An 11,124-nucleotide genomic window follows, 5' to 3' on the forward strand; every position below is an offset into this window, starting at 1 on the left:
TCCTGTGCCTGTGTAAATGCATCGGGTTTGGTGCAGATCCAGGGTCTCTCACTGCTGCATCGCAAGTTGCTGACCGCACTCAGACCGTTCAGATACGCGCAGTCTCCTCCTCCTCCGATCGGAAACCTGCAAGACAGAAGCCAGGGAGCTGGTGTCAGGTAGGAGTTGGACATTTCCCATCAGTCACAGGCAGGGAGAGACACTCTCGCACAGTGCAGGGAGCTGCTGCACTCACAGCCCCTCATGATTCCCCTTCCTGCACCTGCCACAGGCCCCAGCTAGAAAGGGGGCAGTGGGGCAGCAAGGCCAGGAAAGGTTCGAAGATCAACTGACCTCCATGGAAAGAAAAGGAGTACTTGTGGCACCTTAGAGACTAACGAATTTATTTGAGCATGAGCTTTATGCTCAAATAAATTCGTTAGTCTCTAAGGTGCCACAAGTACTCCTTTTCTTTCTGCGAATACAGACTAACACGGCTGTTACTCTGAAACCTGACCTCCATGGAGCATTTATGCCGGGTGGGTATTAACCCAGTTCCTACTCTGTCCCCCCACAGCCCCGCACACCCAGCTGGGTCTGGATGGGCCCCTGCAGACCCAACCCACCCAAACTGCCCTGGGCGCAGGTTCCAGGTGACTCTCAGCGTGGCGAGGAGCAGCCGTAACACCGCACAGAATAGCTGGGTCCAGGGCTCCCTAGACAGTTTACATCAGCTCTCAGGCCAGAGGCCTGTCAGGACAGGCTGTATTGCAGGGGGTGGCTGGAGTGAAATGCCAGCAACACAAACCCAGCGGCCATGGGGTGACCCCAGCCACTCACACAGAGCTTCCCGTCAGAGCTGGAGGCCAGTACTTCCCACCTGGAAACAGGGTGGGATCCAGGCCCACAGGCAAATCCTCCCCCATGGTCCCATCCTGGCTACTCACAGTAGTCATGTGCTGGGCTGGGAGAAGACCCAGTACTACTCTTCGGGCAGGCCGGGATCTCCCCGCCCTCAGGCCACCAGCGGGGGGCGGAGTCAGCGCGAGGCTCTAAAAGGCCCCAGTCGAAACCCACAGACGCTGTGGAGGCTTCGGGTGCAGACGTCGCTGCTGAGGTGCTGAGCAACGTGCGGGACGTGCTGGAGACTGGGGGGGACAGGGCCTGGACCCCCCCAGCCTGAACCCCGACTCCCATCGTCTCTGTCCTCCTCCTCCCGCTCGCCGGGCTCTGGAGGGGGGGAGCGCCCCTTCCCTTCTTCTCCTCTCTGGGCTGGTGGCGGGGGGCTCTATTTTTCCCCCTTCCTTCTCCTCTAGGGGCAGGGCCTGTGTTAGGTGTCTGGTGGCTCTCCCCACTCCCCTGGTGGGTCGGGTCCGTAGCAGATCAGGTCTCTGAAGCGTGGGGTTGGAGGGGCCGATGGCGTTTAAGGGGGTTCAGTCATCATGGCACCCCCTCTGGCAGGGGGTTGGGCTGCTGGGCAGGGAATGAGAAACCACAAATTGTGCCCCACCCCCCACAGACCTGTCCTGCTGGGTCTGTCTCGACTTTCAGATCGGCTGGAGAGTCCGGAGCAGGGTTTGCAGGGAGCCAGGGCCAGGACCCCCGCCCCAGCTCGGCTTCGCTACTGCTGAATCGGACACAGTCACAGAGAGGAGCCGACCCCAGCCCAGCGCCTCCAGCAGCGTGTGCAGCCCGAGTGTCCCTGAGAGAGACGATGGGGCCAGCAGCTGGACCTGCTGGGAGCGAAAAGCCGCTGCAGGAGTGGCCTGTTGAGGGCAATGGAGACCTGGAGACTGGAGGGGAGCCAGGTAATGGGGTGTCACTGCCAGGGAACAGGCTGGAGAGAGACACTGAGGCTTCCCCACATGGGGCCAGGCTCTCAGTGGCAGCAGCCAGTGCCCAGCAACACCCCGTCTGTGGGCAGCAGGGATTGGATCACCCCCAGGGGCTCTCAGGACACCAATCCCCAGCTCACAGCTGCTGTCTGGTGCACACAGCGGTGGTCGTGGGGCTGTGCAGGGCCCTCCTGGGCTGGGTGTGTCAGACCCCCTGTGACAGCCCTGGCCCATCTCTGCCTGGTTCGTTCTCCCCCCTTCTGCTGTGTCTGGCCAGTGTGAGACCCCAGTGTGCGGGGACAGGGGCACTCGGCAGTGTGGGCCCAGCCAGCGCTTGGCAGGGGGCAGAATGGGGGTGCGGATGGTGCGGGGGGGTAGTTTGAGCAACTGCCACCAGGACATGCAGGTCCTTATCTCTGTGCCCCTGAGCTCACCAGGCCTCCTGGCAGCCTGGCTGGGAGTGCCCAGGGGAGGGCACTGGGCTGAGAGGAAGGAGGGGCTGTTCTGCCAGCCCCAACCGGCCTGACCCTCCGGGCTCCTCTCCCAGAGTGTCTGACGGAAGGAGCAATCGACAGAACGGTGCATGTTCGAGTCCAGTGGTTCTCAGCCTTTCCAGAGGACTGTCGCCCTGTCAGGAGGCTGATTTGTCTTGCACTCTCCTAAGTTTCATCTCACTTAAAAACAAAAATCCAAAATCTTCCAAATGCTTCCAAAATCGGACATAAACATACACACATGTCACAGCCACTATTCCTGAAAAATTGCTGACTCTCTCTGATAGTTGCGTATTTAATTATGAAATAGATCAATTGGACTATCAACGCTGTACCTTTCCGTGTATAGTCTATCGAGCAGTATAAACAAGTCATTGTAGGAAATTTTAGCTTGTACTGACTTAGTGCTTTTTATGTAGCCTGTCGTAACACGAGGCAAATCTCTTGATGAGTTGATGTGCCCCGTGGAAGACCTCTGCTTACCCCCAGGGGTACACGAACCGGTGGGTGAGAACCACTGTTCTAAGGCAGCTCCAGCCCTGGTGCCGTCGGGGAGACGTGTCCTCGCAGCCCTCCCTGATGGGTCTTTCTGTTTCAGACCCTCCTCGTAACTGCTGGAAATGTAACTACAAGAAACGTACAATTGTGCTCCCAGTAGCCCTCGCAACCATGTTCTTAGTTCTCATCATTCTCCTGGCAGGTGAGTTCTCACCGTTCCCTTCCCTTCCCCCTCTCTGCAAATCCCATTCCCCCTGGAGCCACCACAGTCAGTCTCTCCTCCTGGCCTGTCTGGCTTCTGCCCCTGGGACAGAGGATTCCTGGGGGATGTTCCTCCAAGACTCCCCTCCTGCTCCCTCTCAGACACCGACCCTCCTCCTGCTCCCTCCCAGACCCCTGCACCTGGGCACTCTCTGTGTCGGGACTGACATTAGCTCCCTGCAGCCCATCTCTGAGCCCTTTGGGTCCAAGTGACTGTTACCGGGCCCCAGGCACGGTCACTGATACCCGTGCAGAATGGGGGTGACTGACGGTGCAGGGCAGGAATGAGCTGGGCCCTCTGCCTGCAGCGTGTCGCCCTGAGGTGCCAGCCTGGCCTTCCTGCATCCCCGGGTGGTGCCCAGTGCTGGGCAGGTGCTGGCGTGTCACTGAAAGGAGCCGTGGAACGCAGTACGGACACCTCCCTTAACGCAGCGTGAAACCCACCCATTGGTGACCTCGGCAGGGCAGGGTCTCGTCACGCTATTGACGTCCCCGCCTACACAGACAGCGTGTGCGAGCGCAGATGGCAGCTGCTTATGGTGACCGTGAAGCTGGCTGGCTGCGCTGGACAGGCCGGGCAGCGGGTGTTCGGTCCCCTGAAGGGAAGGGAGTTTGTTCCCGTCTTCATCTCAACCTGCCTCTCCAGGGAAGCAAAGCGCAGAGCAGGGGGAGGGGGCAGCAGTCCAGGCTAGCAGAACTCCTTGAGGTACTACACCTGGCAAATCATGTTGCAGTTAATCTCCTACCCATTAATTATTGCCCCCCTGCTGGCCCCCTGGTAACTGTCCCCTCCCTCTGCAGCTCTCTGTCCACCCCGTGTTGTAACACGGAGCTTGGGCCCAGCTCTCTGTCCTGGGCTTCATGGCATGAGCGGTTTGTCAGCTGCATTCCTGTTGAATGTGAACCCAAGAGAGGGAGTCCAGAGTCAGATAACCCCCCTCCGGGGCTGGATTCCCAGCATCCTCCTGGCTCCCTCACGGCCTTTCAGTACCCACCCTGGTTCGAGGTGTCTCAGAAGCCTGGGGCGCAGGGGCTGATCTCCCCCTGTTCTCCTCATTGGCGGGTGGCGGGTCTCGCTCACACCACGTGTCGCTGTCTCATTCTCAGTGTGGAGACCTCAGCTTCCGTCAGCTGAACCGGGGCCCGTTGCTGGATCGGATACCGAGGGAAATGCTACTATTTCTCTGAGGCCGAAAGGAACTGGACCTGCAGCCTGACCCAATGCTCTGCGCTCAGCGCCTCCCTGACTGAGATCAGCAGTGAGCAGGAGATGGTGAGAGATGCTCGAATTGCAACGTTCTGGTCTTGGCTCAGCAGCTGCTGCAGGAGAACCTGGGCTCGAAGAGCAGCTCTGAGTAAATGAGCTTCCAGTTGCTGAATGCCAGGCCTGGCTGGCTGTCCCGGGGCACCTCTAGTGTCCGTGTCTGACTGCAGGGATCACTCACTGTCAGCCCTCTCAAAAGGAGACCGCCCCTCTCTCGGGCTAGGCTGCCTTGAGTGTCTTCTGGGTGGCATGGGGCCAAAGGGGTACTGAGATCCCAGATTGACTTGAAGAGCCAGTGCTCTTGGGTAGCCAGATGAGGATGGGGGGGTGGGCGGGGGGGGGGGGCTCCTCTTAGCCCTGGCCCCTTCTAGCTGAGGATTTGGTGGCTCTACTCTCATCCCTGGCCCTTCCCAGCATCCCTTATTGAGCTCAGCTGGGCTCTTTCCTTCCCCTTCCCCTTCCCCTGTGATGGGGAGGGGAGCTCAGCTGTTCTGTAAGGCGAGGCTTTGACACAGAATGTGGCCTTCTATAGAGAGGTGCTGGGGCAGCTTAGACCCAGCAGCACCCAAGAGGTGCTCCAGCCCTGGGCGGATTGGTGTGAGGGGGAGCTGGGTTTGGGATGGGAAAGTTAATACTGAATTACCCAGAGCTGGGCAAGAGGGAGGTGAAAATCCCCAGCCGTTCCCTGAAAACAGAGCCCGTCAGTGTATCCCTGTGAGTCTCTGGTGCACATAGCCTGTGCTCTGACCCCACCTCTCCCTCTGCTGTTTTTAGGCTTTCCTGCTGCGCTATGAAGGCAGACTTGACCACTGGATTGGCCTCTGGAGGGACCCTGGGCAGCTCTGGAAATGGGCCAATGGCACCAAATTCAACAACCTGTAAGTCCTCTGTGAATTCCCTGGGCTTTGGGTCCCTGGCATCTGAGATATCGAGTTCAGGCCAACGCACCAGTCAGTGCTATGTACTCTGTGTATTAGTGATGGGTGGAAGCAAGTGTTGTCTGCTGGGAGACTGGCCAAAGCTTTCAGATCTGTCTGGCTTTAGTGGGGCCATCTGCGTTAAAGATGCCTGATAGTCACAAATGCTGAGTGCCTGGGGCTGCCATGACAATGGGGGTACAGTAGAGATGTCCCAGACGACATCCCAAGAGGGATTTCAGTGGGATGTGGGTGTGATCAAATAACCAAACCCCAGTTGATCCGATAGCAGGGTTTGACCCTGGACCATCAGCAGTGAAAAAACGGCAGAGTAGGTCACGCTGGCGGGGGAGTGGCACTTTTTGTCCAGGAAAGCATAGAGTAAAGTACAGTAAAAATCTTAAACAAATGCAACTGTATCCTAGCATCTCTCAGAATAGAAATTCCTCACTTGAAGAATAGGAATCTAGCAGCAGGAATATACTACTGACCAGGATGGGGACTGTGAAATTTACGGAGATGAGAGAGGCTACAAAAGCAGAAAACCCAATAATAATGGGGGTTTTCAACTATCCCATATTGTCTGGGAACATGTCCCCTCTGGATGGGATGCAGAGAAGTGATTTTTAGACACCATCAATGACGGCTTGTTGGAGCAGCTAATCCTGGCACCCACAAGGGAAGGGGTAATTCTTGATTTAGGCCTAAGCGGAGCACAGGGTCCGGTCCAAGTGGGGAATGTAGCTGAACTGCTCGGTAATAGTGACCATAATGTAATTAAATTTAACGTTTAACGGCTCACTTCATCGGATACATTCAGTGGAAAATAACAGTGAGTAAATTTATATACACACAGAACATGAAAAAATGAATGTTTAACACGCATACTGTAAGGAGAGTGATCACTTAAGATGAGCTATTACCAGCAGGGGAGTGGGGTGGGGGGAGAGAGAGAAAACCTTTTGAAGTGATAATCAAGGTGGGCCATTTCCAGCACATTTCCAGGAGTTTACAAGAGCATCTGAGGAACAGTGGTGGTGGGGCGGGGGGGGGGGGGGAGAAATAGTTTTAAACACCCATTTTTTTAAGTTCTGTATATATATAAATTTAAAGGAGTACTTGTGGCACCTTAGAGACTAACCAATTTATTTGAGCATGAGCTTTCGTGAGCTACAGCTCACTTCGTCGGATGCATACTGTGGAAACTGCAGAAGACATTATATACACACAGGTTTCAGAGTAACAGCCGTGTTAGTCTGTATTCGCAAAAAGAAAAGGAGTACTTGTGGCACCTTAGAGACTAACTAATTTATTTGAGCATGAGCTTTCGTGAAGTGAGCTGTAGCTCACGAAAGCTCATGCTCAAATAAATTGGTTAGTCTCTAAGGTGCCACAAGTACTCCTTTTCTATATACACATAGAGACCATGAAACAATACCTCCTCCCACTCCACTCTCCTGCTGGTAATAGCTTATCTAAAATGATCATCAAGTTGGGCCATTTCCAGCACAAATCCAGGTTTTCTCACCCTCCGCCCCTCCACACACAAACTCACTCTCCTGCTGGTAATAGCGCATCCAAAGTGACCACTCTCCTCACAATGTGCATGATAATCAAGGTGGGCCATTTCCAGCACAAATCCAGGTTTTCTCACCCCCCGACCCCCATACACACACAAACTCACTCTCCTGCTGGCAATAGCTCATCCAAGGTGACCACTCTCCCTACAATGTGCATGATAATCAAGGTGGGTCATTTCCAGCATAAATCCAAGTTTAACCAGAACGTCTGGGGGGTGGGGGGGGGAAGAAAAAACAAGGGGAAATAGGCTACCTTGCGTAATGACTTAGCCACTCCCAGTCTCTATTTAAGCCTAAATTAATAGTATCCAATTTGCAAATGAATTCCAATTCAGCAGTTTCTCGCTGGAGTCTGGATTTGAAGTTTTTTTGTTGTAAGATAGCGACCTTCATGTCTGTGATTGCGTGACCAGAGAGATTGAAGTGTTCTCCGACTGGTTTATGAATGTTATAATTCTTGACATCTGATTTGTGTCCATTTATTCTTTTATGTAGAGACTGTCCAGTTTGACCAATGCACATGGCAGAGGGGCATTGCTGGCACATGATGGCATATATCACATTGGTGGATGTACAGGTGAACTAGCCTCTGATAGTGTGGCTGATGTTATTAGGAAGTATTTCTTCACACAACACACAGTCAACCTGTGGAGCTTGTTGCCAGGGGATGTTGTGAAGGCCAATAGTATAACTCTGTTCAAACAAGAAGTAGATAAGTTCACAGAGGATAGCTCGACCAGTTCCTATCAGCCAGGATGGTCAGGGATGCAACCCCATGTTCTGAGTGTCCATAAACATCTGACTGCCAGAAGCTGGGTGTGAATGGGATGGATCACTCGATACTGACCCTGTTCTGTTCATTCCCTCGGAAGCACCTACCGCTGGCCAGTATCGGAGGACAGGACACTGGGCTAGATGGGCCATTGGTCTGACGCATGTGGCCAGTCTTAGGTACTTACAGCTGAATGGCATTTTTAAAAGAGCCCTTTGCGGTTGATGGGAAGCTGGAAAATGTGCCCAGAGGAGGCTTAGAAAACAAGTCAGTTGATTACCTGTTTTATCCCAGTCAGATATTTTCACATATTCCAGCAAGGATGCCCTGATGTCGGCAGCAGTCTGTCTTTGTGATTGCCTCATGAGTCCATCTGTTAGCCGGCCTGTTTGGGGTCTGTCCACACCGCAGCTGGCACCATGCCATTGCAGAGAAACTAAATGAATTCTTTGCAGCAGTCTTCACGGCTGAGCATGTGAGGGAGATTCCCAAACCTGAGCCGTCCTTTTTAGGTGACAAATCTGAGGAACTGTCCCAGATGGAGGTGTCATTAGAGGAGGTTTTGGAACAAATTGAGAAACTAAACAGTAACAAGTCACCAGGACCAGGAACTCAAATATGAAATTGCAGGACTACTCACTGTAGTCTGTAACCTACCATTTAAATCCGCTTCTGTACCCGATGACTAGAGGATAGCTAATGTGACGCCAATTTACCGGAACTGGGTAAACAGGCATCTCAGTGGGGTGTTAACCCTGAAATCTGCCACCCTGCGGGCGCCCCCCCCAGCAGAAGGCTCTGGGTGCATCGTTGCCATCCCCTCAGAGCTCGTCTGGGGTGATGCTGGTGGGGGAGCCACCCACAGCCATCTGCTCAGGTGGCTGTGAGCTGGGCTCTCCCTTCTCTGGGACAGATCTCACCCCGAGCCAGAGGCTGGTGGCCTGAGGGCAGGGAGATCCCGGCCTGCCCAAAGAATAGTGCTGGGCCTTCTCCTAGCCGAGCACATGTCTACTGTGAGTAGCCAGGATGGGACCATGGGGAAGGATTTGCCTGTGGACCTGGATCCCACCCTGTTCCCAGGTGGGAAGCGCTGGCCTCCAGCTCTCACGGGAAGCTCTGTGTGAGTGGCTGGGGTCACCCCATGGCCGCTGGGTTTGTGCTGCTGGCATTTCACTCCAGCCACCCCCTGCAATACAGCCTGTCCTGACAGGCCTCTGGCCTGAGAGCTGATGTAAACTGTCTAGGGACCCCTGGACCCAGCTCTTCTGTGCAGCATTACTCCTGCTCCTCGCCACGCTGAGAGTCACCTGGAACCTGCGCCCGGGGCAGTTTGGGTGGGTTGGGTCTGCAGGGGCCCATCCAGACCCAGCTAGGTGTGTAGCGGGGGGAGAGTAGGAACTGGGTTAATACCCACCCAGCATAAATGCTCCATGGAGGTCAGTTGATCTTCGAACCTTTCCTGGCCTTGCTGCCCCACTGCCCCCTTTCTATCTGGGGCCTGCGGCAGGTGCAGGAAGGGGAATCGTGAGGGGCTGTGAGTGCAGCAGCTCCCTGCACTGTGCGAGAGCGTCTCTCCCTGCCTGTGACTGATGGGAAATGTCCAACTCCTACCTGACACCAGCTCCCTGGCTTCTGTCTTGCAGGTTTCCGATTGGAGGAGGAGGAGGCTGCGCGTATCTGAACGGTCTGAGTGCGGTCAGCAACTTGCGATGCAGCAGTGAGAGACCCTAGATCTGCACCAAACCCGATGCATTTACAGAGGCACAGGAGGCTGCCGTTGTAGGGGGCTTGTAAGGAGAGTACTGTGGAATTAGTCCCGGAAAAGCCGGACTGATCTCTTTACAAGATCACATCTGAGCAATTCCGGAATATCGGGGAATGCTCTGCGCATCACTGGGCAGAGCACTGTGGACTTAGGTGAAAACCAGAGATGCTATTTGCACATCTTGTCCCCCCACCCGTGCCATCTCTTTTTCCGCCAGTGGAACGGCTCAAATCCAGCCTTTCTAACCTACCTCAGCTGGACCAGGAGCTCTGCCTAACTGAGCCAAGGCACCAGGCTCAGCTTTCGCTGCCCTGACATTCCCCCACGGAAGCTTTTTACTCTAGAAAATTATGTATGGAATCTTTGAAAAATATTCATCATTCCCATTCGGTGGTCTGGCATAGAGCTATGGGGGGATGTTCTACATTCCCGTGCCGCTGCCCCCCCGCCCCCGCCCAGGAACTTTTTAACAAAGTTTTTTTTATGGGTCAGTTTTTGGGGTCTTTTGAAAACCCAATTGATTTTGAAGTTTGCAGGTTTACACCACCAGTTCCTTTTTTGTTGTTGTTGCCAGATATTGCTTTGGATAAAAGCATGAATGTTTTAAACTGGTTTTAATTTTCCATTTTTAGTTTTAAGAGCGCTGTACCTGCCAAGGGAGTAGACCCCCTGTTACACTCCTCTTGGGACACCTAGGGTCTGGAACGTAGGAGCAAGAGGAGAAATGTCTGTTCTCTCCCTTCCTGGAGCCCAGTGGGTTTGAAAAGGGCAGGGAGGGGGTAGGTGTGACACAGACAGACCAGGTGGCAGGTCATGCCAAAGTCCCCATGTCTTCTATAGATGCTTCTGTTACCTTTTGAAACTTTGTAGCTTCGTTGTGTATGTATGTTTACCCTCTTTAGCCTTGTAAATAAATCTTATTTCCTTTTTAATAAATTGTCATATAATAAGACTGGCTACATACACTGTCTTTGGTGTGATGTCTAAGGTGCAGTTCACCTGGGGTGCCTGGGCCTGTGGGACTGGGAGTAACCTGAATACTGTTGTGATTCTGAGTGTAAGAGACCATCTGTCTCTCAAAGGCAGGCTCACCTGGGTTGCGGGACAGATCGGAGTACCCAAGGGGACTGCATGGCTAGGCTGTTAGGATGCCGGAGGAGGTTACCCTGCATGTTTGGTTGGTGAAATCTAGGTCTAGAATTCTCAGCCAGTTTGGATTTGTGCCCTGGTTCCCAGCAGTCTGCCCTGAGGTTGGCGCGCACTCTCTCAAGACACTGCAGACAGCGCTATTGCACGGCCTTGGCTTCAGTTCCCTCCTTGCAGGAGAGAGGAGCTGAGCCTGCCCAGAGATGGAGTTTGGGGGAAAGATGTATGTGACCCAGGGACCCCTTGGTGCCAAGTGGCAGGCAGCACAGAAGGTTTTCCAGGAATCCCCTGGGTCTGATTGTTACATCAGTCGTTTTAAACCTTTCCAGATGACTGTACCTCTTTCAGGAGTCTGATTTGCCACCTCACTTAAAAAGCGAAACTCCAGTTTCATCTCACTTAAAAACTACTCGCTTACAAAATCAGACACAAAAAATACAGAAGCGTCACAGCCACTATTACTGAAAAATGATTGACGTTCTCATTGTTACCGTATAATAAAATAAATCAATGGAAATATAAATCTTCCATTTCGGTGTATAGGGATAGAGCAGTGTAAACAAGTCACTATCTGAAATTTTAGTTTGTACTGACTTCGCTAGTGCTTTTTATG

At 53.6% G+C, this 11,124-nt stretch overlaps 1 pseudogene; it reads left to right on the forward strand.

Moving 5' to 3' along the window:
* Positions 1-1,693: 1,693 nt before the first annotated feature.
* LOC144273981 (C-type lectin domain family 2 member B-like) lies at positions 1,694-9,394 on the forward strand (annotated as a pseudogene).
* The last annotated feature ends 1,730 nt before the right edge of the window (positions 9,395-11,124 follow it).

This window comes from Eretmochelys imbricata, chromosome 14, assembly GCF_965152235.1.
Source record: "Eretmochelys imbricata isolate rEreImb1 chromosome 14, rEreImb1.hap1, whole genome shotgun sequence".
Lineage (NCBI taxonomy): Eukaryota > Metazoa > Chordata > Testudines > Cheloniidae > Eretmochelys > Eretmochelys imbricata.